At 37.3% G+C, this 27,819-nt stretch overlaps 1 long non-coding RNA gene across 1 annotated transcript in view; it reads right to left on the reverse strand.

Annotated features, from left to right (window-relative positions):
- LOC132667521 (uncharacterized) overlaps positions 1-27,819 on the reverse strand; it is a 516,104-nt gene that overhangs the window by 85,683 nt on the left and 402,602 nt on the right. Inside the window, exon 5 of the long non-coding RNA XR_013555728.2 lies at positions 10,707-10,811. This is a non-coding gene — a long non-coding RNA (uncharacterized LOC132667521). The remainder of the gene's footprint in view (positions 1-10,706; positions 10,812-27,819) is intronic.

The following is a 27,819-nucleotide window of genomic DNA, read 5'->3' on the forward strand; positions in this document are numbered from 1 at the left end:
CTAGGATTATAGATGAGCTGTTCACTATCTGGTTCTTGTCAGCCATGTTGATAGCTCCAGACATATCTGGTTTATAAAACAATAGACTCCTTATTCGGGGGAAAACAGCTGTAATAGCTGTTTAAGAGATGGGTGGTATTCTACTTTGTTTAAAATATTTAAATTTTATATGGCTGAAAAGACAACGTTTTATTGTTTGATAATAAAGTGTGGAACAATTGCTGTTTCAGGGCATTCTCTATAATAGGAGTCTGTAGATTTTCTACAATGTTTTTCATTCACTAATTGGAACCAGGACATTAGCTGTAGTGATTTATATCTCTGAATTCCTTTTTAAATTGGCTTGTACAGTCTTTAAAACTCTTTAGCTCAGTTTACCAGCCAGTTTGATACACACTATTGTTTTATTTGTGAATGTATTGAAATTATGTGTAAAGCTTACATTATTTCACTTTTAGAATATGAACAAACATTAAATCCCAATGTTCCATTGGCTACCAGAAATCTAATGAATAAATAATTCACAGAGAATGAATTTATTCATTTAACTATGTCTCCTTGAATTTAAAAAATATTTAATGCTTTAAACTAATAGAACAAAATGATGAATATGCTATTACAGATACGTGAAGTTTGCCTTTTATATGCCTTCTAAAAGAAAATTGAGTTTATTGGTATCTCATACTGATGTTATACATTAAAATGATTTTACATTTATAACTATTTCTGGATCTTTTAGCAAATAAACTGACAAGCATAGGTGAAAAATAATCTTTAGCCAACTACCTTTGATAAGTATGGCAGCCAGAATCAAAGGAGAGTGAATAAGCTTTAGAAATTGATTGCATTCCACTGAAATTGTGGCATTTTCTCAAAAGGAAAATCATAAAACTCTCCCAAAAGATCATTTAGTTATGAAAAGTACTTCTGCCTCTCTCTCCCCCTCCTTTGCTTTGTTTACTAAATTGCTCATAAACCCAGTTAGGTTTTTCTTCTTCCACTTTCGCCTGTCAGACATAGACTCTTCTCAGGCAGATTTTTCCACAAGGACAATTTCCACATCTTCAGGCATGAAATTGACTCCAGGCTTGCTCTATAGCCGATTGCAAGACGGTTTGTTTACTGTGCACTGTGACCTTCCCTCTTCATCCTCTGTGACTGACTGAAGGCATCAGATCCTGTTTCCTGAGGCTTCTGGTACCCTGTACTTGCTTTATTCCTTCCAAAGCATGGCCTTGTTTTTCCCTTTCTGTATCCCATGGTGTAGTAAAACATCCTGAACTATTTTGCTTTCTCTGTAAGGCTCTATTTGTTGCCAGAACTTTAGGTATTATAAAAGTAGTATGCAGCAATAAGCCAAAAGGCTAAAATATCTCAGAGGTCTATGTCTTTTAGAAAATGTGATTTTCTAGAACACATCAAACTGATTTGTGTCAACAGTGATCACAGCGTGCCAAGAATAGGTTGATATTAACAAGCTCATTTTAACTGCTTAAAATCTATAGCAAAATTGAAATTATGGCCACACTTCCTACTAAATGCCAAAAAAAACCCCTCCACATTTTCTGTACATCCTTTGAATTAATGTATGTTATTTCTCAATATTTCTTTAAATATGTTTGTTGAAACTTGTAAAGGCAAAGCTGTTTAAAATGCAAAAGCCTCAACATTTGAAGATAATAGAAATGAATAAAGATAATTTAATGCACCAAGCCAAGCCTCATTCTGATTGTGGAGTAAGCAGTAATTACCAGACACAAAGGCTCTGACCTTCAAGAAGATTGCAGTTTAGTCTAGGAGACATTTAAACATGTAAAACTATAACAGCAGGTGAACTAATGGAAAATTAACTAAGGGAAAATGCTGATCTTAAACCGAGTATTCAACACTAGAAAGAACATATGAGAGGTTTACAGAACTTTGAGCCTCACCGGACATCCAAAAGAAAATCTTGTGAGAGACCCTTGGAAGAAGGAGATTAAGAAAAGAGGAGCCTAGACTGGGAGGGGGACAGGGTAGACATATGGAATATGAGCTTGGGTAGAGAGTTCTCCTTGTTCTAAACCCCTTCCCCTCATATTGCCTTAGTTGAAGACAATCCAGAAGTTCTTAGCAAAAGGTCTGAGTAGGGCAGCACTCTCTCCATTTTCCTCACAAATATGTCTGGGCTGTTACTTCAGTCTGGAACTCATGGTACTCATAGCCCCATAAATAGCTCTCTACATGTGGGAAGTTTCCAAACCTTTCCAGCGAGCACACACTCAGGACTAGGCTTTGTTCCTTGTCTTAGGCAAACATGACAATATCATGGAAAGCAATGCTTGTCGTGCAGTGGTTCTCTATCCTGGCTATACATTAGAATCCTCAGGGATGGTAGGATATTATAAAGACATACCAATTTGCAGATTTCATCCAATTAAATCAGATTGGCATTGGTATTTGTTAACTATTTCCACAATGGCTATAATGTAGCGAGGATAAAAAGTCATTGGTCCTGAGGCATATTCACAGGAGAAACTTTAAAGCTATGTGAGAAAGATAAGAAAATGGAACAAGTCCCCAGATACAAAGGAAATAGTCAACTAAAGTGCACTAGGCTGGAGTACATTCTCCTTGTGTTCTGTTTTCATTCCCTGGTTGCCCTGAGTTGGGCCAGTCCAAGAACTGTCAGCAAGACAGCCTGAGAAAGGTGTCCCCTCCCCTACTGTAGTCATAAACTTCAGCTGGTATTTTCTGGGTGGCCATGGAATTCAGGGAGCTTAAAGTCTCTCTCTCTCTCTCTCTCTCTGTCTCTCTCTGTCTCTCTCCCCCCCCCCTCACACACACACACACACACACACACACACACACACACACACAAACACACACACACATGCATAAACACAAGAACACATATGAAAATACAAAATAAGATGGAAGATATAAGAGTAATAGGAATACTATATAGGTAAGAGTTAAATATACACAGGTAAAACAATCAGAAAGTGAAGTCTCTCATATCTATTTAAAGAGAAGATCCCACAGTATACTGTTTGCAAGAAAAATAAGAAAGTATGAAAATCAAAGAATGAAAATATATATCAAAAATACAGGAATTTAAAAAGCGAACAATTTCCACCTAAGACACAATAGAATTTAAAGTCCTCACATCAGAGGGTTTGAATAGCCATTTTTCCAAAGAAGACACACAGATGCCCAACGGACACATGAAAAGACGCTCAATGTCACTCATCACCAGGGAAATGTGAATCAGAACCACAATGAGTTATCATTTTACACCAGTCAGAATGACTAATACCACACAGGTAAGAAATAACAAGTGTTGGTGAGAATGTGAACAAAAAGAAACACTCACACACTGTTGGTGGGAATACAAATTGGTGCAGTCAAACTGGAAAACAGAATGAAGTCCTTCAAAAAGTTAAAAAAATAGAAACCACGGGGTGCCTGGGTGGCTCAATCAGTTAAGCATCTGGCTTCGGCTCAGGTCATGATCTCACGGTCTGTGAGTTCGAGCCCCACGTCAGGCTCTGTGCTGACAGCTCAGAGCCTGGAGCCTGCTTTGGATTCTGTATTTCGCTCTCTCTCTGCCCCTCCCCTGTTCATGCTCTGTCTCTCTCTGTCTCAAAAATAAAATAAAACATTAAAAAAATTAAAAAAAAAAATAAACCCCGTATAACTCAGAAATCCCCCAAAATCCACTACTGGGTATTTGCCCAAAGGTAATGAAAACACTAATTTGAAAGATATATGCACCCCTAAGTGTATCACATCGTTATTTACAGCAGCCAAGATATGGAAGAAACCCAAATGTCCATTAATTGATGAACGGATAAAGAAGATGTGCTACACACACACACACACACACACACACACACACACGCACTGGAATATTATTCAGCCACAAAAAAGGATGAGATCTTGCCATTTCTGACAGCAGGGATGGATCTAGAGGGTATTATGTTCAATGAAATAAGTCAGACAGAGAAAGACAAATATCATATGCTTCCACTTATATGTGGAACATAAAAAAACAGAAACAAAAAACAGAAACAGATTAAATTGAGAGAACAAATTGATAGTTGCCATAGGGGAGGTGGGTAGGGGGATGGGCAGAACAGGTGAAGGGGAATGGGAGATACAGACTTCCAGCTATGGGATGAATAAGTCATGGGGATAGAAGGTACAGCATAGGGAATATAGTCCATGATATTGTAATAGCGTTGTATAGTGACAGATGTGATGAGCATAGTATAATGGATAGACTTGCAAATCGCTGTCTTGTACACCTGAAGCCAATGAAACTAATGTAACATTGTATGCTAATTATACTTCAATTAAAAAAAAGTAAAAAGCATCACAAGGAATAATAAGAATATTATAAACTAATAAAAGGCCAATATATGAAACAGATACAACAACCAGTTAGAAAGGACACTTACAATTGTGTCAGACACTGTGCTAGGCCCTCACCTAGCAACAAACAACAGTAAAATCATTTGTTTAAAGGTATTTTGGCTTTTTTTCCCAGGGGAGACCTCCAATTTTTGTCAAACCTCCCCAAAACTACTTGAGAGCTCAAATAACCCAGGAGCTCTCCTTAATCTGATGTGTTGTGCAATGATACATATATCTTTTCTTATGATGTTGGTATTTCTATCCTAATCCCTCCAAATATCCAACAAAAGGAAAATATTTTATTCAGACTTTTTTCTAAGTTACCATTCTTTCCTCCAGGCCTAGTGATTTCCACATTAGCAGTACTTTTCAGCTCTTAAGGCTTTTCAGTACATAAAAATTTTATACCCCCAGACTCCTGAGACTGCACAAGGAGAAACAAAAACATTCCACAGCATATGACCAGGATCCCAGGAAGTCTGACAGCTTTTACCTTAGATACGCCAGGGAAAGTTTCCCAGTCTTGGGTCCTCATGGTGGTAGTGTCACCCAAATGAAACTTATTATTTTTACTAAAGTGATGATATTCTTGGTAAAAAGATTAGAAAAAAAAAAAAAAGACTGACCAGGTTTAAATTTGGTTTTCTCTGGGAATTATTATTCGAAGCACAATTTTATAGTAGGCAAGTATTTCAAGGTTGCTATACTTGGCAAGATGGTAAGACATAGACAGGGAATCAAATTCATGGGACATGCAGCTTAATGAAACATCTAATTGGGCATAAAACTTGAAGCCCAACTTGCAGTGGATAAAATTACATATTCTCAGCCTATTATAGAATGGACCTCAGCTCCCTGATTTGGAAAGGGGGGTAAATGCTAAGTAGTCTTTTTTTTTTTAAAAACCAAAGGACATAGCTGAGTTTTACACAAAATAGGGTTGGTTTTAAAAACAAGATTTCAGCTTAGGACATCATGTGTCTGTTTTCTAAGTTCCTTTGGCAGGCCCAAATGGCATCATAAATTTAATGTACTGAAATTTGAGCTTTTTCATGCAGGAAATCAGGCCAGGATATGTCAGCTCACCAAAAAAGCATATTATTCTTGGAGGTATAAAATATTTTTTCTGTAGCTAAAATCATATTAAAAGTTCCTTCAGTTTGAATTTTAAGTGTTCCTAGTGGAACGTGTGATGAAGTTCTATGGTCTTGGCAGATACCGAGTAACTTCCTCTGGAATCTCTTTGGCCTGGATATTAGTACAACTTGGTCCTGTTTTTCTTCACCTTGATAGGTATCTGGGGATGATGTCATGACTCAACTTTCTCCTCTCATTACTTATATATCTATTCGTTTTTAAAGAATAGATCTCTGATTGCTTGTTTAAGTTCCTGATTAACATAAGGATATATGGAAGATGTTGGCAAAAGCTTTGAGATAGAGTGATAAGAAAGTCTATTATCATGCAATTTAAATAGAATTCAAACATATGTTCAGGATAAGTGCCACACAACTAGTAATTCTGAAAGACAGTTCAGGATGATGGGATTTCATGAAAAAGCTAAAGAAACCAAGACATTATTCAACATAAAACAAAGGCTTAGTCTAGAGATTTAAAGAAAAGTATACATTAAAATCTACAAAGGATAAAGAAGTCCCCTTTTTGCTTAGTCTTTCAAAACCAAGCAGGACCAACCTTATTACATCCTAGGTGAAACTGACTTCGTCAACTCTTCCATTAAATCTAAATTTGTCATATTGTAGTGAATGACAGACAGTCTACATGGCAAATGTATCCTCCTGTATAATCAACAGTGTAATGACTTAACCTGAGAAACAGAGACAGGTGTATTGAGTGGCTATAAGGAACAGCAAGATTCTGAGATCTGAAAGATTCTCATTAACACACCAAAAACACCTAAGTAGTGGAGTGCTTAGTGCTAAAGGTAATTCAGAACAACAATTAAATTGTGGCCACCATTGATCTTGACTTTAAATATATATGCCTAAAATTCCTATTGCAAACATTTCTGAGCAAGGTACAATTTTGAGGGGATGCTGTATGAATACAAAGGGCCTTGGTTTCGACTCTTACGAGAGTTTCTCTGCCTTCCTTCAATTTTCTCTTTTGCATCATGCAACCGAAAGACTTACTATTCCAGAAGTATGACTAGTTTCTTCTAAATTAGCAAGCAGGGTGTAGAAACACATAATTACCAATAAATTTCACATCTTGAAGATTATCTACTCCATTTCTCCTATATTTAGGAGAGAACTATGAACTCTGGAGAAAGTAAGTGAAAACTCTCACTGAAGCCCAAGTTCCCCTTGTCTCAGTCTGGCACTGAGCCTACTATAGTAATGAAAACAATTCCTACCACGAGTCAGAAAAATACAATTGTCATGCTTCTTCAACTCCAAAACCTGGTATATTGGAGGAAATTTCAGGCAGCCCTACTACATTGTACACTGGCCCCCCAGCTGCCCTAGAAATAGCCTGCCTGTATTTAAGCTGGTACCATTCATCATGTCCACAGTACTGCTGTTATGGCCTAGTCCAGTGCTCCAATGCCTTCCCAGGTGTCCAGGGAGATTTTATAGGCATATCACCCGCTAGTTTTATCTAACAATTTTCATAGCTGCCATCTTGGATAGGTTGCCATCTTGGACACACCAACAAAAAGAACAGCTAGGTAGAAAGGTTAATCACAGTTGCCTTAAGTAAAAATAATTAAAGTAACAATATAATAATATTGGAACACCATACACCATAGTTTTCCTCGGGCAATTTTATCATAAGTCCCACATAATGTCTGGTTTAACATTTGCACCAGACAGAACTTCCAGGTTTGGGAAATTATATGGTTGTTCAAATAATAGTTGATAATATTTTAGTGTTTATCATATGCCACCAAGTATAAATAGATATGTCACCTAATAATATCTTTTCAACAACACTAGACAATATAAATTATTGTTATAATATTCATTTTACAGATGAAGAAACAGTGAAGCACAGGGTTCATGTAATTTAACAAATATCACCTGACTTTAATCAATGGAGCCGGGATTGCTGGCTCCAATTCTTTGGTAATCTCTTGACTGCCTCACAATAAATTCACATTTCCTGGACCTTGTCAAAGTAAATATTAAGAGTGTAAACGGGATGGGGCACCTGGGTGGCTCAGTCAGTTGGGTGTCTGACTTCAACTCAGGTCATGATCTCATGGTCTGTGAGTTTGAGCCTCACTGAATTCGAGCCCTGCATCGGACTCTTTGCTGGCCGCTCAGAGACTGGAACCTGCTTCAAATTCTGTGTCTCCCTCTTTCTCTGCCCCTCTCCCACTCACACTGTCTCTCTCTCTCAAAGATAAATAAACATTTAAATAAACAGATAAACAAACAAACAAACAAACGTGTCCATGGAAATAAGTTTCAATAGCTGAACCATAAATTTATTAAATCGCCTATTTTTAAACTAAGTGTCAAATAGGATCAGAGTGCCGCCATGCTTTTTTCAAAAGCAGAAAGTCCCTTTAGCGAGTCTGGAATATGAAAACCAGAGCCTATCCCTTGAAACCTTAAGAGATAAATTAAGTAGATAGTATGAAAATCTAATTTATAGAGTGAAGATCTATTTATGGATCTTCTTGAAACCATGTTCAGATAGTAATTTTAAGAATGATAGGTTCAGAGTGAGTTATAGGAGTAAAGTAAATGCTAGGGTGGGGGGAGTATGCCACTTTTTAAGGATAAAAAGAGAGGAAACCTCCTTAGAGCATACTAGAACCCCATGGCCTCAGCATGAGTCTAACCCAGTTGGGTAATTTTTGCCTTTTCTCATGACAGTTGGGCAAAATCTCCTAAACCACACAAATCTTTGAAATAGCAGTTGCTGCAAATTAAAGAACATTTTTGTATTTACAGTACATTCTGAAATCTGATGTTCTTTTCCCTTCAGTCAGAAATCCCCAGTATCCAGCATTATGTTTCCTGAGGTCTGAAATTGCCATTCATCATGAATAACTTAAAATGTCTTGTAATTCATTAAGAATTATACTTAAAGCAATGCTGTTGGTTCCCATTTCTGTGAAACTTGCTAATCTTTGAAGACACATGTAGAATAACTCTGCATTACTAAGAATATCTGAATAATTTAAACACTCCGTTCTCCAACTTTTTGCTTAAAAAGTATTCACCATACACGTGGACAAGATTTCGAGTACCATAAGAGATTTTGTTTGTTTGTTTGTCTTTGTTGTTTTGTTTTGTTTTTTAAAGTGGCATATGCATACACAGATGAATAACATTTGGAAGCCTTACCCTTGAAAATAAAGTTTGGCAATGTGTTGCTCTGCAAAGTCTCAATATCAAGGAAAAACTTACGTTCTACTTGCACAATGGATTGCAATATGCACTCCATTATTGAATATGGTTTGTTTATATCTACACACACACACACACACGCACACACACACACACACACAAACGGGGCACAAAATTACAGGAGGGGAAATCTGCTAAGGAGCCTATTTCTAGGAGGCCAATGATTGCACTTAGAATATTTTCATAGGAGTAGCTGAATGAGTAGCAGTGCCTTGATGCTTTTTGGCCAATTTTCCTGTTTTGATCATTCGTTTTTGTAAATGTCATGTAGGTGTATAAGTGGGAGACAAGGAAGCAATGTAATGACACCCTTTGCTGTCTGTAGGTGAACCAAATCTCACATGTGCAGTGACCAATCATTGACAGACTCTGAAAGAATGATATGATTGGTCCCTGATTATGACGGCATGTTTTTTACACAGTGATTTATGGAGTGAGAACTAGCTAAGTGTGTATCTAATACAATTACTAACAGTTAATACAGTGATCACTGAAATTCGAGCAGCGCTGTAGAGAGACTGGTGTTACTTCCTGAAATTTGTGCATACCAGGACTGTGCAAAGAAAGGAATGTCTGTAAATTCCTCATGTTCCCATTGTTATATCTTGGGTTATGTCTTGTTGTCAAATACTTAAATGTAATCAAAGTTGAAGCAAATGAATCTTGACCGAGATGTAGATAGATTAATCTTGCTTAGGACACAAAGAAAGCATTCAGTGTCGATGAGCTGCAGTTGCTGGGAAGGGCAATGAAAAATGCACCCTGCCCTCACATTGAGTGGAGGCTAGTGATTGGTTCAAATCCACCCATATATACCTGAAGCACAGCATAAAAATCAGGCCATGTAAAACCCATCCTTGGGCTTTTTACAGGCTTCCACATCTTAATTAGGGAAAGGAAACTCTTCAATGGACTTGTTCTACATGAGAACTAATATGAGAGTAATCGATGTAAAATAGATTGCAGGTATTGTGGGAAGATTTGTCAAGAGGCTACATTACTCGTTATATTAGCAGGGACACAGAACTACTATGGGTAAGAGTTATTAAGGCAATGATAGTAATAATGGAGAGAGTGAGAGACCACGGCAGAGGCGGAGAAACAAGGACTTGCCCCTGGGAGATAAATACGGAGAAAGGAGCTTTTTGGAGACAACTATAGTTTCAAGCTTAAGTGGTTTGCAGAAACCGGACAGATCTGAATCTCACAAGGTATCAGTAATGTTTAATGCAGCTCCTTTGAAAGAAATAAAAATATTTGCTAGGAACCTCTCAGTAGGTTCCACGTGTTTCCTTGCATGGTCATTCACCTATATTGCTGGGTCCCTTAATTTATAGACTATCATGAAAAAAATAAATAAAGAGCAGGTGGCAAGATCTACTCCTTTAAACTTTCTTTCATCTAGCATTCCAACATGTTTCAGACAATATAAGTTCTTCCCTTTCTCAAAAATGTGGAGATAATTCTAAATATATAGATATAGTAATAGAGGCAACAAATCAAGGCTTTCCAATCACCCACATCACAATTTTAGAAAACCAGAGATGTGTTGTGCACATTTTTAGTTTTTCTTAGTCTGTTTGCCATCAGTGATCACATGTTTCTAATATTATGAGTCTCACAAATGCCATAGTACCTCTTACATTTGTCTCACGACATGTGTTTGCCAACTTTTGTCCGCAAGGAAAAGCTTTTGATAAATGCCAAGGGGGTCTGGCATAATTGTTCAGATACAGAGAACTTATAATGATATAAACTGAGCCATGGGGGGAGAAAGGATTTAAGGAATAGGAATATTCAGTCGTATTAGAACGATATTGCCAGTTGAGGATTATTAATACTCTTGTTACCACAATCCAGTTTGCCTGAGCACTACTGTATATTCTTTTATAAATCAAGCTCAAAATCATTATGCATGATTACCTTTTTACCCAGAGGTTCTGGTGCAACGCAATCCAATGTAGATTCAGATATATTCAACTCTGGCTTGTGGATGTTTCTCACAGGACCAGAGTAGACAAGGTTTTTCTGCCAAGATAAGTAATGAAATGGTATCAGAACATGTTTCGGGCATATGGCATAGTATGCTAAAGGAAGAGAGACTTGAGGTCTAATTCTGCTTTTGCCTTTCACTCAGAGGTATGATCTAGGAAAAGGGAATCACAGTAAACCTCTCAGATCCTTCATTTATAATTTGAGATAGTAACAAGTCTACTCAAGTTAGAGTTTTGCCATTAAAAGTAAGGAATAAAGTCCTACTATATAAACTTATAGAACATTATACAAATATAAGGATCTATGATGATGATGACCCATAAAACAATTTTTTACATTGGAAAATATATGATGTATAACAGATTTATTATTATTTGTTAACACATGTATTAAACTTCTTCATATATAGAACTTCCTTGGCTTAACAATGGGGTTCCATCCTGATAAACTCGTAAATTAAAAATATCATAAATCGAAAAGCCATTCAATGTACTTGACTTACCAAACATCATAACTTAGCCTAGCCTACCTTAGCTGTGTTCAGAACACTTACATTAGCTTACAGTTAAGGAAAATCATTGGACACAAAGCTTATTTTATAATAACGTATTGAATATCTCATATAATTTATTGAATCCTGTGAATCCTGTGAAAAACACAATGGCCGTATAGGTACAGAATGGTTGTAAGTATACCGGTTGTTCACCCTTGTGATTGAGTGGCCTACTAGGGGCTGTGGCTTGCTGCCTCTGCCCAGCATCATGGGAGGGGATCACACACACATATCGCTAGCCCAGGAAAAGATCAAAATGCAACGTACAATTTTTACTGTGTGTATATGGCCTTTCGCCCCATCACGAAGTCAAAAACTCCTAAGTTGAACCATCATTAAGTCAGAACTGTCTGTACTTTTTGCTAGCAGAGGTAAAATGAGGAGTAGAGTCAACAAAGAGTGGAAATAGGGTATTAAGAAGGATTTCGGCTACATGTTACTGAACTCTCCATCTCACATGAAGTTCTCAAGCAGTGACGGACAACGCAAAGCCTGTTGCAGAATACGTTGCTGGCTGAGTTTTGAGATCCGTGACAGTTTGTGAATGAGACGCTTAAGTGCTGCTGCCAGTTTCTATTTCTCAAACATACCAAACACCAAGTGTTGGTGGTTCTAACACAGCCCAACTCTGCACTGGCCTTCAATAAAGCAGGTCATAAAGTTTTTTATGCAATGTTTTTCAGTACAGTTCAAATATAACAAACTTTATACTGAAGGGGAAAATGTGGCCAATCAATAGTTTTTCCTCCTAGAAATTCTGGAGAAAGAAAAGAAGCAGATTTATCACTTTTTAATGCATACTATACCATAATGCTAGAAAGTGTATTCCTGGTACAGGAACAGACATGCAGAACCAAAGAAAACGAGAATGTCCCAAAACAGATCTATTTATGTAACGTTATGTAGTAGTGGTCACAACACAGATCAGAGGGGGAGTTGCAGATCTTTTCTTAATTGATTGAATTTGTGATATTGGTTTTCTATATAGGAGAAAATAAAATTCAACCCATCTTTCAAACAACATAGACGAGTCAAACCCAGATTAATTAAAAATCCGAATGGGAAGGTAAAACTGTAAGATAAATGGTGAAAAAAATGTAGAAGATTGTCTTTTGGTTTTGAAATAGAAATTTCTTCAATAAAATGCAAAATCACAAGCCAAAAGGAAAAAAAAATGATTCAACAGTATCAAAATGTTTTCTATCAATGTTTTCAGTTCAGTTTAATTTTTCTATTCAGACAAAGTTGTTCAAGCAGTTATTAGTGATGCCTAAATCGGAGAAGTATCTAAAATTAACAAAGAAGTCTCATTAATTAACAAGAATATGATGAGAAACACAACGGAAAAATGGCCCAAGGAAATGTATACGTAACTCACAAATGGAGATCCTAAATGGCTTTCATGTAGAAATGACATGATAAACTGATTTTTTTTGTTGTTGTTTCAAGTTTTTATTTAGTTAACATACAGCGTAATATTACAATTTAGTGATTCATCACTTACATGTAACACCCAGTGCTCATCACAAGTGCCATATGCCATCAGAGAATTCATGTGGGGTCCTACTTTTCTCCATTAAACTAACAAAAATTCTAAATGCTCAATGATACTGTTTTTTAAAAAAAAAAACAGGAAATAGAAACCTGTATAAATTATTAGTGGGAGCGCCAACAAATGCAATCTTTTCGGAAAACGTAAAATGTTTTGGAAAACAACAAATGTCCTACTTCTTAGTGTGCCCGCAGGGACTCTCACCCACAGGTCCAGGGGTGAACACGGACATGGATGGTCATCAGAGCAGTTTCTGGGGCATTAGGAAGCTCATACAGTAGAAACACATAACAGTATATTATATTGCAATCAAAAGCACTGAAGTTGATAAGCATGTGTATGTGTGTATGTATGTGTGTGTTATATCTCTCTATGAGTGGGTCCTAAATACATGATGTTGGGCAGCAAAAAGTGAGAAAGAAAACAAAAATATAACACAATATCTTTTTTTTTTTTTAAGCAGCATACTGGAAACTATCATTCATACAGATATATAGATATAAACATAGATAATTTTTAAGATTACATCAGTAGTGAAGTCATATATGAAACACATTCGATTGGGTCCCTAAAGGTGGTAGGGGGCTAGAAGGGGAGGCCAAAGTGGGAAAACTAAGAGCCTCAGATAAAACAGACCAATGACAGTGTGCCATGAAAGTGAGGACTATAGGGGCACCTGGGTGGCTCAGTCAGTTAAGCATCTGACTTCAGCTCAGGTCATGATCTCATGATTCGTGAGTTCAAGCCCAGCTTTGGGCTCTGTGCTGATAGCTCAGAGCCTGGAGCCTGCTGCAAATTCTGTGTCTCCCTCTCTCTGCCCCTCCCTCACTGACACTCTGTCTCTCTTTCCTTCAAAAATAAATAAATATTTCCAAAAAATTAAAAAAAAAGGAAGGACTATAATTAGTTAAACAATATACAAATGAGACTCATAAAATCAAGAGCAAAAAGTCAATTAAAATATATCTCAATAAACTGAAGATAATGAATTTAATTTTTGTCCATGTTTTTTTCTAAAAACTCCGTTAACATTAACACAAATATATCTAAAAAACATACTTGTTAATATTGGCAAGTGTAAAAAGTGGCAGGGATAGCAAAATGAAGAGTAATGAGATATTATTAGTATTTGATCTGATAATATAATAACATAAATATTTAAAGGTAGCACATGATATAATAGTCCTGTTTGAAACAACAGAAAGGAATGCAATGTCCAGTGGTAGGAAAACACTAGCAGAAAATATTAAAAACACAAGCAGATATCATCTGGAATTCTAACTCCCTGTTGGCCTTGCAGACATTCCCCGAGGTAGACAAATGGAGAATTCCCATTACACTGATATTTTTGAATGGGTCAAACTTCAAAATTCTATTCTGTAGATGACATCTAATATAGACAGCTAAATTTTCTGACCTTCCAAATTAAATTCCGATTTCATATAATTCTTTATTGTCTTTGGGCAGGGATTATTAACCTTTTCTTTTTTTGTGTGTGCAATGCTCCTTTGTTGTCTGTAAAACCCCTGAACTCCTCAGAATCATTTTCATCAAAATCCAATATTTATTTTTAAATATTATTGATAGGCTTTGCTATCATTTGTGATTCTCAGCAAGAAGACAATGGTAAGTACTAGACATTTGTAGACAAATACAGGTTTTGCAAATGCTTTTGCACAGCCTCAGGTCCTCATGCCCAGGAGTAGCACTGACTACCCTTGTTGCCTAGCAACACCACTCTATCAAAGACAACCTGGTAGTCAACTGAATTGGAAGAGTCAGAAGTTGAAATGAGCAGTATAGTAGTTATTTGTCTAGGCTGAGATTTGCCTGGTTTTTGATAACTTGTGAACACACTGGCCCTGGGAGTATCTTTTCTTGTTTACAACCCCATTAACATAACAGTAGGATATCAGTAAACTGGTGCACCAATCTTATCTATTTTTAGCCAGAAATGATCTCAGGCAGCCTGAGGCAATTGCTGGAAGTATTTTAGCCTATGCAGGTTCCAGCAAAGAAAGAGTCAAGAATAATCATTTGAAAAGGGTTTCACGTTTTCTCTTCTATCATAAAATTTAATTCTATTTTGAAGTAATCTTGTCACCTAAAACTGACACATTGAAACCCCTTTCCTGTTCTTTTTTCCCCGTTTTTAACACCCATGGTTTTGCACCCTGCTGTTTCTGCAGTGTCTCAGTGAGTTGGTCAGTTTAAGGCATGCATAATGTTAGATGCCAAAAGGGAGTGAAATGAGTAACTACTGACTCTGAGCTCTTTTTTCTTTTTCATCTTCTGCCTCTTCCTTTTTCACAATTAGCAAGATAAGAGGCAGAGGTCAATGGATTTTAAGAAATGTATTCATGATGCCAGTTTAGGATAGACAGCACATTGTCTTTGACAAAAACTTACCCTGGGCTCTAATTTCAATAAAGTAGGATCAGGGAAGATCTACTTGAATCTGCCAGCCTGCTCTCTTTCCATAGTGGTATTTTATACACCAATCACGAGTATCCCATTGCTTTTCACTCAAAAAAAGCGGTCTTTTCAGCACTCTTGGAAGTCTGTCTCCCATGTATCTACACTCCCTTTCATTCCTACCTTTCCTATTATTCTCTTACATCATTATCATTTTATTGACTTCATTTTGTTAACTTTTCTTTCCTTTCTCTTTCTTTTTTTTTTTTCGCTCTTCAAATTCCTTTTTAACCTCACTCTATTTTAAGTGAGTACGTACGATTCATAAAATTACTGCACGCTGTGTTTGTTTATTGAGTGTACTTTAAGTAGTATCTCTGGACCCCCTAGTTTCTCAAAAGTACATCTCCTTTTTATAGAACATGCAGTATAAAAGTTGGACTTACAAGCTAGAGGCGTGATTCTATCCATGGTTTGATGAATCTGTCATAACGAGCTGTGCAATGCCAAATCTTCACAGCACTAGTAGTCCACAACTGTGCAATGTTTTGGTGAAAGAAAGTATGTGACCCTACGGAGTATGGGTTTTCATTTAAAACCCCATGATCATATGGGCTCCTGAGTGGCTCAGTTAGTTAAGTGTCTGACTTCAGCTTAGGTCGTGATCTCAGGGTTCGTGGGTCCAGGCCCCACACTGGGCTCTGTGCGGACAGCTCAGAACATGGAGCCTGCTTCAGGTTCTGTGTCTCCCTCTCTTTCTGCCTCTCCCACACTTGAGCTCTCTCTCTCTCTCTCTCTCTCAAAAATAAACATCAAAAAAAATTTTTTTTAAACCCCATGATACTACCATTGAGCTTGAAGAATCAACTTGCCATAGTTTTAAATGTAGCCACCTGGGGCGCCTGGGTGGCTGAGTTGGTTAAGCGTCCGGCTTCGGCTCAGGTCGTGATCTCCTGGTTTGTGAGTTCGAGCCCCACGTCGGGCTCTGTGCTGACAGCTCAGAGCATGGAGCCTGCTTCAGATTCTTTGTCTCCCTCTCTCTCTCTGCCCCTCCCCCACTCATACTCTGTCTCTCTGTCTCTCAAAAATAAATAAACATTTAAAAAAAATTTTTTTAATGTAGCCACCAAACCTAATTGGTTAGTTTTTTTTCCTTTTGATATTTTCCCTCTCTCTCTCTCTCTTTCACACACACTTCCACCACCACCACCACTAATTTCCTTTACTTTAATTTTCTATTATTTGCTTTAAAATCCTCAGTACTTCTGTATATTTATTTTCTCATGAGTTCCTCACATTTTAGGAATAGAAGTGTAGCATTCTTTTTTTCCTGTCTTTACATTTTTACTTGACACACATTTTCTATTACTTTAGTTTTATATTTTTAGGTTATGTCTTCATAAATATCTGTTATTTTTTTTTCTTAATTTATTCATTTTGAGAGAGAGAGAGAGAGAGAGCATGAGTGCACACAAAAGCGGGGGGAAAGGGAGGGGCAGAGAGAGAGAGAATCCTAAGCAGGCTCCGAGCTGTCACTGCAGAGCCCAATGAGGGGCTCAATCTCAACAACCATGAGATCAGTGAGCTGAAATCAAGAGTCAGGCGCTTAACCAACTGAGTGGCCCAGGTGCTCCTCTGTTGTTTCTTTTCCCTAGGTTGTAACCAGACTAAAATGTTCATTGATATTTTTTAAAATAATGACAAACTCTTTTAAATAAAATTCTTGTCATATGAGTTTTTCGTTTTATTTTAAAATGCAAGTCTTTCCTTTAATTTGTTAAAAAGAATTTGACTTTGAACCTATTACCAGCCAAGTATTTTTCTAAGAACATTTTCAGTAAAATGCAGTTTAGCTGAAAGAACTATAAATTATACAGCATATTCTAAACTCTAGAAATTTTGTTACTTAATTCTGTCAAGATACATTGATCTGCTGTTTATACTTTTAAAAAAGACTAAAAATTCTCAGTATTGAAAATCTGTAGTGTTGAGTATTTGTAATTGCTGTTTTATTTAGATAGGCATCAAATTGTCCACAATCATGTTACCTTTCCAATTCCATCCTATTAATATCTTTTTTATTTCCTAATCTATTTTGGAACATAGTTTGTATAATAATTTATAATATTCTTTGATCATTTTATTTATTTAAAAAACATTTTTTTTAATGTTTATTTATTTTTGAGAGAGAGAGAGAGAGAAAGAGAGAGAGAGAGAGAGAGAGAGAGAGAGAGAGAGGCAGAGCACAAGCAAGGGAGGGGCAGAGAGAGGGAGACACAGAATCTGAAACAGGCTCCAGGCTCTGAGCTGTCAGCACAGAGCCTGATGCGGGGCTCGAACTTATGAACCGTGAGATCATGCCCTGAGCTGAAGTCAGACACTTAACCTACTGAGCCACCCAGGCATCCCTGAGTATTGTAAATACATACATTTTCTTTGTCTTGCATCAAATTTGTCTTCACCTATTCTCTGCTTTCTATTTTCATCTGGCTTCTCTTTACCCATTGGTTTACTAGGTTTCTATGATTCTACTAAAATGAAAATCCTTTTACATTCTTCATATTATTATTATTGTTTCCATTTCATTATTTTAATTTTGCTCTTTGGACTTTCACAGTTTCTTTTGATCTTTAGACCACGTCAAGAATAAGGAAAAGGCTGTTAATTACATATTTATTAAGGTACATTCATTCCTGTCAAGGGAGATAATTCTGATTGACAAGGTAGCGTGTTTTAGATTCTAGGGCAGGCCAGGAAGGACCTCTATCTCATCTCTTTCCTTGCTAGATATTCAGCGATTTATTCTTGGTTTTCTTGATCTTCTTTTTTTCTCTCTCTCTAAAAGAAACTTAGGAAAAGAAATGAGCTGAATTCCATTTTAACTAAAAGTCTACCAAAAGTAACAACAAAAATCCCAATGAAGTCTGGTAAATATGCTTGTCAATCTCTCCTCCATCTGAGTGGTAAGTTTATTTTCTTCTCCACGTCAATTGAGGTCATCCACTTCACCCAGGCAAATCTTTTTACTGACGACCGATAGTCATTGTGGACATTCCTATTAGACCAGCAACTATTTGTTTTTGAAGCCACGTTTTAGAAATTAGTATGGTGGAGCCCTTATATATAGGAACTACAAAACAAATGCACACTAAGGACTAGATAATCACCCTTGGCTCAGTGCATCTTTAAGGAGATACAGCTATTGTTTCTTTTACTCAGTTGTCTTGCACACTGCTTCTGTTTACTTCCCTGATTATTTTCTCTTCTATTTTCACAAAGCAAAGCTCTTATAAGTGTGAGACAAAAGTAGTCTTTGCTTGACGCAGGCTAAATACTGAGTCACACCTCTGACATCCTTCATACACTGTTCAGCATCTTGTCTATTTAGTCCTGCTTAGCTCAACATCCCATCCAATAGTCACCACCAGAGCCTGTATTTTGCAGCCATAATGAATTTAATAAGTTGCTCACAGTTTGATGGAGCATCTTTAAAAAGCTCATGGCATTCAGGTGAAGGTCAGACTGTTGTCCTCTGCTAAAATATTCTTTTTCTCCATCTTCCATCAGAATTCCACTCAGCAAGAAGGACTTAGTTATACTTAAGGCCCAGCCTCCCTCATTTAGAGCTCCTTTACCAGCACACCCTGCACTGACCTTTCCTTGCTCCGAAGTAGGTCGGTGAACTTAACGGTCAATAGCAATCACTTTATTAATTATATCTTTATGTCTTTCCAGCAGAATTATAAGATGCCTCAAAGTCAGAGGAAATGATAAAATTGTTCTATCACCTCAGTGAACATACTTTCAATAAGTACTTTTGGATGAGTATGTGATTAGCTAGGAACGCAATGGGAAGATCATAAAAGCGGGACTGAAAAACTAAATTCTACTTGCAATTTTCCAATGATTACCTGGATTACCTAGAATAAATAGGCTTGTTTCTCGAGATCTCTGATTTCTCATAAACAAAAGGAGAGATTTGGGTCTCTTTCAGCCCTATGATTTGACTAAGCAATGAATGGGGCGAGGGTATGGGGGATGACTAAAGTTAAAGATTGCCAGGAGGCAAAGAGGCTTGAAATATCTACGGGGCATTTGCTGTTATGTTCTGAAGATGACTCACAATTTTAGGTATGAAAAACAAATATTTTAGTTGCTGCTCACAAGAGAGGAACTAGATATAGTGAAATCAGAAGACAGAGCTCAACTTAGTTCTTCTATTTCTAGCTGTGTGATCTTGGGCCATTGACTTAACCCGCTTTGAGCCTCAATCTTTTCACATGTAATTGAGGAACAGTAATACCTCTCTAATAAGCTTATCATTATTATTAAGAGTATTTAAGAAATAAGTCGTAAATACGAGGTAGCTGTCAAGCAGTGACATCAGTATTTTCTACATAAGTGACATACATACACAATTTTTCATTTTTTTAATCAAAACTTTTTGTTATTTAAGCAGACTTATTTCTTTTTTTAAAAAAGTTTTTATTTTTTTATTTTGACAGAGAGAGAAAGTGAGCAAGAGTGGAGGAGGGGCAGAGAGAGAGGGAGACAGACAAAATCCCAAGCAGGCTCCACACTGTCAGCACAGAGCCGGACATGGGGCTCAAGCTCACAAACCATGAGATCATGACCTAAGCTGAAATCAAGAGTCTATGCTTATCCAACTGAGCCACCCAAGCAGCCTAAGCAGCCTTATTTCTTTTGTCCCCAAGCGTGTGTAGATTAATTTTATTTCGGATGACTTTTATAAAGGCTTAGAAATATGAATTTCTTGAGCCAACATTATCAATAAAAAGATAAATGTACCTTGCATTTATTTCTCCCTACTTCATTGAGAACAGGATGTTGTTGGTTATCATTTAAAATTCATCAATACATCTATATAGTCTCGTACATGAAAGATAAAGTTTGAACTTTTAACATTTGTAGGTTATAGTCAGAAAATTATCTGAGTGGAATTATTTTAACCCATGGCACATATTTTGTGTTTTTATGGCATGCTGACTTTAAATAATAATTGCTTTTCATTCCTTCCAGATAAAATGTCTTTGAAAATATCTGGTGCATTTAGACATTTATTTAATAACATTTGTTCTCACATTGCTATATTTTTCTATAGTAATCTCTAGTAAATTAAGACAAATATTTTCACTTATCAGTCCTTTTCACACCGGGGACTATTTACAGACAATCTCACAGGATGAAGTCTATTTAGCTAACACGGTGCTCTGAAACATTTTTAACATTAATATGGCGTGTCATAGCTAAAGAAAGCATAATTTCTTATCTTTTGGTCCACGCATTCATATAACTCACATGTAAAGGATGACGAACATAAAGCTAGGTGTCACAAAGAGAATTATACAGATCACAATGCCCCTCTGTCACCTCAGGTGGGTATGTTTGATCAGAGGAGGAAGACGGTTTATGGGAACTGACCATCTGCATTAGAACCTTGAAGCAGTGAGCATTTTCAACATCACAGCTAAGGAGTGTGATTTACCAGCTGATCCTGAAGTAAAAATGCAGAGAGTTGGTGAGGAGAGTTAGGAAATTGTAAAAGACATGAGACAGGTCTGTTGGTATACAACCCAGTTCTCTGGGAGAGGGGAAAAAAGCAAAAAAGGAGCTTCCTGCACAGGAAAAGAAGTTCTAAATAGAACAAGATGCTTCCTCCCCTAAAACACTGACGTTTACTTTCAAGCACTCAAAGTAAGGAAATAGATTTAAAGTATCAGTTGCTTTGAACATTAAAGGGCAGAAAACTCAAAAGGTTCAAACTTCGTGCTTTTATCCCATTCTTTTCTCCCATCTGGATGTTGAGAACATTCTTTTCGAAAGACATAAATAAAACTGAATTACTATTTAATTCCTTTATGCTCACCAAAAAGTCTGGAGGAGATTTACACCAACTAAAGGAAAATCAACACATAATCAGTTGAAATGCAGTAAAAACTAAGATAAAATTCTTAAGTGAGCATTCTTTATTTAACATTTACTGAGAGACAACTATGCATATTTCAAGCATTGTATTTGGTTCTAAGTCAGGGTTGAATTAGACATGACCCTACCCTCCAGAAACTCATGAACTAGTGTAAGAGATAAGTACATAAAAATAAAAAATAAAATAAAATAAACCAGTGAGTACAATGAGTTACATGATAAAGGTTTACACTGAATTCTGTATACATCATGTGCCTATAATTATTTTGATCAGTGATTATATACACATAGATATAGAGAGACTTCCTGTAGAATAAGAACAATTTTGGCTACATTTAGCAATTAGCCACGTGGGTATAGAGCAAGGGCACAGGAAGGCAAATAAAGTGTTTCCTTGATAATCTGAAATAATTAAGAATTAGACCTAGAATAAATTAGTAGTTAACTGAGGATGAGGAGGGAATAGGATTTGGATCAGAAAGGTAAATCAAAGATATATAATTAAGGAAAAATGCAGTTATCTTATTAATTAGGCATTGTTATGGGCTGAATGGTGTTCTCTCAAATTCATATGTTGAAGCCCTAACAAGGCCTTAGTACCTCAGAATGTGACTGTATTGGGGAATAAAGCCTTTAAAGAGGTGGTTAAGTTAAAATAAGTTCATTAAGATGGGCCCTGACTCAAACATGATGTCTTTCCTATAAGAAGAGGTGATTAGGATACAGACATGCACAGAGGGAGGACAATGTGAAGACACAGAAAGGAAGTAGCCTCAGAAAAAACCGAGCCTGTCAACATGTCAACATGTTAATCTTTGACTTCTAGCACCCAGAAACTGTGAGAAAATAAATATCTATTGTTTTTTTTTTTTTTTTTAAATTTTTTTTTTTTTTTTTCAACGTTTATTTATTTTTGGGACAGAGAGAGACAGAGCATGAACGGGGGAGGGACAGAGAGAGAGGGAGACACAGAATCGGAAACAGGCTCCAGGCTCCGAGCCATCAGCCCAGAGCCTGACGCGGGGCTCGAACTCACGGACCGTGAGATCGTGACCTGGCTGAAGTCGGACGCTTAACCGACTGCGCCACCCAGGCGCCCCATAAATATCTATTGTTTAAACCACCTCGTTGACAATACTTAGTTCTGGCAGCCCTGAAAAAGTAATATAAGGATAATTTATTCAGATGCTGATTTAGAGAACTTTCTTAATTTTTCTTCTTAGTCCCAATTTCCTTTTATATTATACTTACTCCGGGACAAGATTAAAAGAAATGCATAACCTTAGAGTAAAACAAACATGACTTCTACAGCGGCCCTTCTTTTTTCTCGGGCTAAAATCAGACTATTCTAATCATTTTCTCTAAGAGTTACGGATGAAATGATGCCTATGTGGGACCACGATACTTCCCAAGTGTAAATATACCATCTTCAATGTAGGAAGACTACATCATTGTTAGAGTCTCCAAAGTGTTGAAGGAAGACAACTGGAGGAGTAAAGAGTAAAGTAACAGTTGATTATTTCGCTGTTATTTTAGTCAACTTAAACTAACCTATATATAAGCTCTGTGCTCTTCTGTGCTTTTCATTCCTCTAGGATATAAAAATGTTCTTGTCATGTTTAGCTGGGGTGCTTCTTCAAAAACAGAAGTGGAGCCCAGCTTCTACCCAGGTTCAGAGCTAGGGAAGTGGAAGAAAGATAATGAATCTCAGACAGGAACATAGTCTCAGGGGACCAGCTTCACATATTTGTGGGCTTCTCCCCACAGCTGGGTTGCTTTCCTCACAGTCACTTCCAAGCCTTGCATATTATTTCCACTATGAATACAAGTCAGGTTATTAAATCCTTGTGTTTGGAGAGTTATAGCCGCAGGATAGCTCTCGGGGAGCACGTAGACAGCAAATAATACTGAGTTCTTCCTCATACTTCAGAGACTCTCAGTGCTTTCTGTCTCTGGGGTCTTGGGGCAATTTTCCACTCCAGCCCCTGCCTTGATAGCCTGCCTCCACGGGCTCAGATGGTCTGCCAGCTACTGCCCAAACTTTTGCCTCCTACCTGAAAGCTCTTCTGTTGATACTTAAAGCAAGAAACAGCGGAACCAGACAGCCCGCTGCACATTAGCCACGTGGAAGTGGAGAAAAATAAGGTCCTTCTGGTGAACCAATATGAGGTGGGTGCTGTCAGAGACATTATTTTCCTTCCTCAACTTGGCAAGATTGCTTTGGGAATCAATTATTTGCATGTCCCCTCTTAGCATTCCCAAGAGATTAAGCAATTCATTACACTTGATGTCAGTTAGTGATCAGCTTGATAACAAAGACTTTGATGATGGCTCCCTTTCCTGCTTCCCCAGTCTTTACCCCCTACTTCTGCTCCTCAGGCTGGGATTATAAACCTTTATTCCAGGCTTTGCCTTCTGGATGACCTAGGCTAACACAGAGGAGAAAAGAAAAGCAACTCTCTCTTGAATGAGCTGGCACTGTTTGCTCCAAAAATGAGAAAGAAAAGAGATTACTTAATTACTGATTTCAAATATATGTCCGTTTATCTACTGTATTACTTTTTAATTTAAATGTTATTGACATATAATTCAATGCCAAAAAAAATCTTGTTAAAAAATAGACAGGTGACTTCTTTCTCCAAAGAAGACATACAGATGTCCAACAGACATATAAAACATGCACAACATCACTAGTCATCAGGGAAACGCAAATTAAAACCACAATGAGATACCACTCCACACCTGTCAGAATGACTAGTATCAAAGACAAAAGGTAACAAGTGTTTGCAAAGATGTGGAAAGAGAACCCTCGTATACTCTTGGTGGGAATGTAAATTGGTGCACCCCAAATTGAAAACAGTATGGAGGTACCTCAAAAAATTAAAAATGGAAACCTCAGATGATCCAATAATCCCCCTACTGGGTATTTACTCAAAGAAAATGAAAACACTAATTCAAAAAGATGTATGTCCTCTGATGTTTACTGCAGCATTATTTACAATAGCTAAAGTATGAGAGCAACTCAAGAGTCCACTGATAGATGAATGAATAAGGAAGATGCGGTGTATATGTACAATGGAATATATGCAGCCATAAAAAAAGAATGAGATCTTGCCATTTGTGACAACATGGATGGACCTAGAAGGCATCATGCTGAATGAAATAAATCATTCGGAAAAAGACAAATACCATATATACTTCATCAAAGCTGTGATAATTTTTTGATGTGTTAGCTAGGCTGAACTGTATTCCCTAGAATTCCCTCTTGAGTATGTTTCCATATAGATGAGCTACAAGGGATAGTCTCAGGTTAGAGTAGGATGATGGAAAGGAGACAGCCACCATTCTGTGGCATAAACATACATTCTCCAGTTATTTAATCAAATACTAATCCAGGTGTTATTATAAAAGGATTTTACAGATTATTTATTTAATGTTTATTTGGAGACAGAAAGAGAGGGAGAGAGGATCCCAGGTAGGTACCTCACTGTCAGCACAGAGTCCAACGCAGGGCTCTATCTCACAAACCATAAGATTATGACCTCAGCCAAAATAATGAATCTGACACTTAACTGAGTCACCCAGGCACCCCTACAGATACATTTAAATTTCCAAATGGGCTACGTTAACCAAAAGATGTTATCCTGGATGGACAGGTTTTAATAAATTGGAAGACTTTTAAAAGAAAGCTTACAGGGGCGCCTGGGTGGCTCAGTCGGTTAAGCGTCCGACTTCAGCTCAGGTCTCGCGGTCTGCGAGTTCCAGCCCCGCGTCGGGCTCTGGGCTGACAGCTCAGAGCCTGGAGCCTGCTTCGGATTCTGTATTTCGCTCTCTCTCTGCCCCTCCCCCGTTCATGCTGTGTCTCTCTCTGTCTCAAAAATAAATAAACGTTAAAAAAATTTAAATAAATAAATAAATAAATAAATAAAAGCTTACATTTTCCGTATTTGGGAAACTTGCAGTTGCTACCAGGATTACACACCAGGATTTGCACAACTCTTATGTGTGGTTAAGTAATAGTTAGCTCTCTGTCCACAGGAATCAAAGAAAGTAAGGTTGGGGCTACTGGTGTCACATGATGGAAGGAGTGGAACCGGAAGAGGGGAGATGAAGCAGAAAGGGGGGAGAGAGAGTGAGAGGGAAATAAAAAGACAGGATTCAGCAGTAAGGAGGGCTGATAGGTTAGGAAAAGAAGGAGTATCGGGGAGTGTGGTATTTTAGTTTGAACAGCAGGTATATTGGAAAAGTCTGAGTGAGTCTGAAGAATGGAAGAATGTGGTCAAAGAGTAGAAAGTTACCTTTATGTTTTCAAGGTAGATCATTTCCAGGTGATGGCTAGTTCATAGACTTTCCCTAGACACTAAAACTGATGTGGTGCGGAGATGAAATTTAGAATGGCCCAGAAATTTTTGGGAGAATTGCTGCTTGGCTCATGTACATCCATGTTGAAACAATATGAAAGAATTAAAGTTCTGATTCAATTGCTCAAAATTTATCCTTCAATCGCTAAAATATTCACAAATGTCACTGTTAATCCATGTTCCTGTTCATATTTCCTGTTGAATAATACTTTTACTTGGAGGAAATAGAAATGCCTTATAGACTTTTTACTGAAGTAACAGCATCTTAGGGCAGGTAGAATTGACCACCATTTATGCGGCTGTGCAATTTTAACATGACAGCTAAGTCAGTAGACAAATATATTTAAAGACCGAAATTTAACTTCTAATAAATTATAAGAAGGATATGTATGGTGCACTTAAAATGTGAAATCACCCAAGCTGTGAAGTGGATCCTGTCCCATGTCAATGAGCTAAAAACAGTTATAAAGAAGGAAGTCATTTCAGTATTGCTGGAGGCAAGCTTAAATTGGAATGGTAGAAACTTGATCAAATTTTGGTGTCTTTAATCAGATCTGAACAAACATCCACTCTTGTGGCTGACTTCACTTCCATGTATTTGTCAATTTTCAAAAAGAATTTGAGGTAACAATCTTTGGACCTCAATGATGTGAAGGCAGAGGGGGAAAAGAAAACAAAAAGTTTTGAAATTAAGAAAAAATGTAGCTAGAACAAAATGGTTGTTCTTTGATGTATCCAGAAAAAGTAGACTCTATCCATCCCTTGCCTAATAATTTTCATGAAGCTTTATGAATTTCATAGGGGGACGGGGTAAATATTAGTAAGAATGAAACACATTTGGCTTGTAAAACCTCTGGGAAAAGGGTCTTTCCTCAGCAGTGTGAGTAATCTCTGTGTATACTATCTCAATGGGCAAAAGTTGGTTATTCTATCCCTGGTTAGAATTACTTGGGGGCGCCTGGGTGGCTCAGTCAGTTGGGGGTCCGACTTCGGCTCAGGTCATGATCTCACGGTCCGTGAGTTTGAGCCCCGCGTCGGGCTCTGTCCTGACGGCTCAGAGCCTGGAGCCTGTTTCAGATTCTGTGTCTCCCTCTCTCTCTGACCTTCCCCCATTCATGCTCTGTCTCTCTCTGTCTCAAAAATGAATAAACGTTAAAAAAAAAAAAAAAAAGAATTACTTGCTGTTATTCTCCCTCTATGCTCTGTATTCTGTGTCAGATCCACTCACGTTCTACTTGTAACTAAAAAAAAAAAAAAAAAAAAAAAAAGCAGCAGCAGCCCAGAGAATCTGTGAATAGGAAAACAAAGGAGTGCACTTAGAAATAATGAGGTTTGTTTTCAATTTTATTTCTCTTCTTGGTAGTTAAGAGCAGCTGCTATAAAGTGACTTTGTGTTTGGTGAGCGGCTCAGCAGGGAAGTGCGGGTGGGGAGTGACTCACTAAAGCCAGGAATGAAGAAATGGCAACAGAATCACGAAACAACAGAGGAAAACAACTAGGGCCTGTAGGTAAGAGACAAGCTGGTTCTGAAAGGAACAGCTAGCCTGGACCATTTGGGCTGAAAAATTAATTTACAGTGAAGAGCATAGAATGAAAATAAAAGCAGAACAGGGAAAAGAATGCTAAAAACTGTGCAAGAACCACTCATGTTTGATGACCTGTCAACTCTCAAATGAAAAGCAGGTGTCCTCTCTCTTCACCTACTTCTGCAAAGACTCAGGGTTTCCAATGGGAAAGGGAAGACAGGCTTCAATTACAACTGAGATATACCTAGGTCACGTTGGATGCATACATTTTCTGCTTTTGTTTTAAAGTCATCCTGACTACAGCTGTAAGGAATTTGTGCCAACTTGGCTCCCAAATGAGTTTCCTTTAATGTCCCATCTCTAAACGCTAAAGAATGTATTGTTGTATTGTGACTTAAATATGTCAAAATATTTTAGAAGAATAACCCTTTCTCCATAAAAAAATGAGCTGATTGTTTTTCTTTCTATTTTAATAGAAAAATACAAATAGAAAATATTAAAAAGACCAAAAAGTATCTCAAGTTCTTTGGTTACTTGGGTTTTTATTATTAAAACCTTGGGTCAGTGTCATGGAGAGATTGAATTTAATAGTCACCCTACTTTTGAGACACCGTATACAGAAACAAGATCGGTGGTGAATGATTTTCTTAACTGCTCAATTTTGTATTCTAATACAATCCATTTATAT

The sequence above is a fragment of the Panthera onca genome, chromosome B2 (assembly GCF_046562875.1).
Source record: "Panthera onca isolate mPanOnc1 chromosome B2, mPanOnc1 haplotype 2, whole genome shotgun sequence".
Taxonomy (NCBI): Eukaryota; Metazoa; Chordata; class Mammalia; order Carnivora; family Felidae; genus Panthera; species Panthera onca.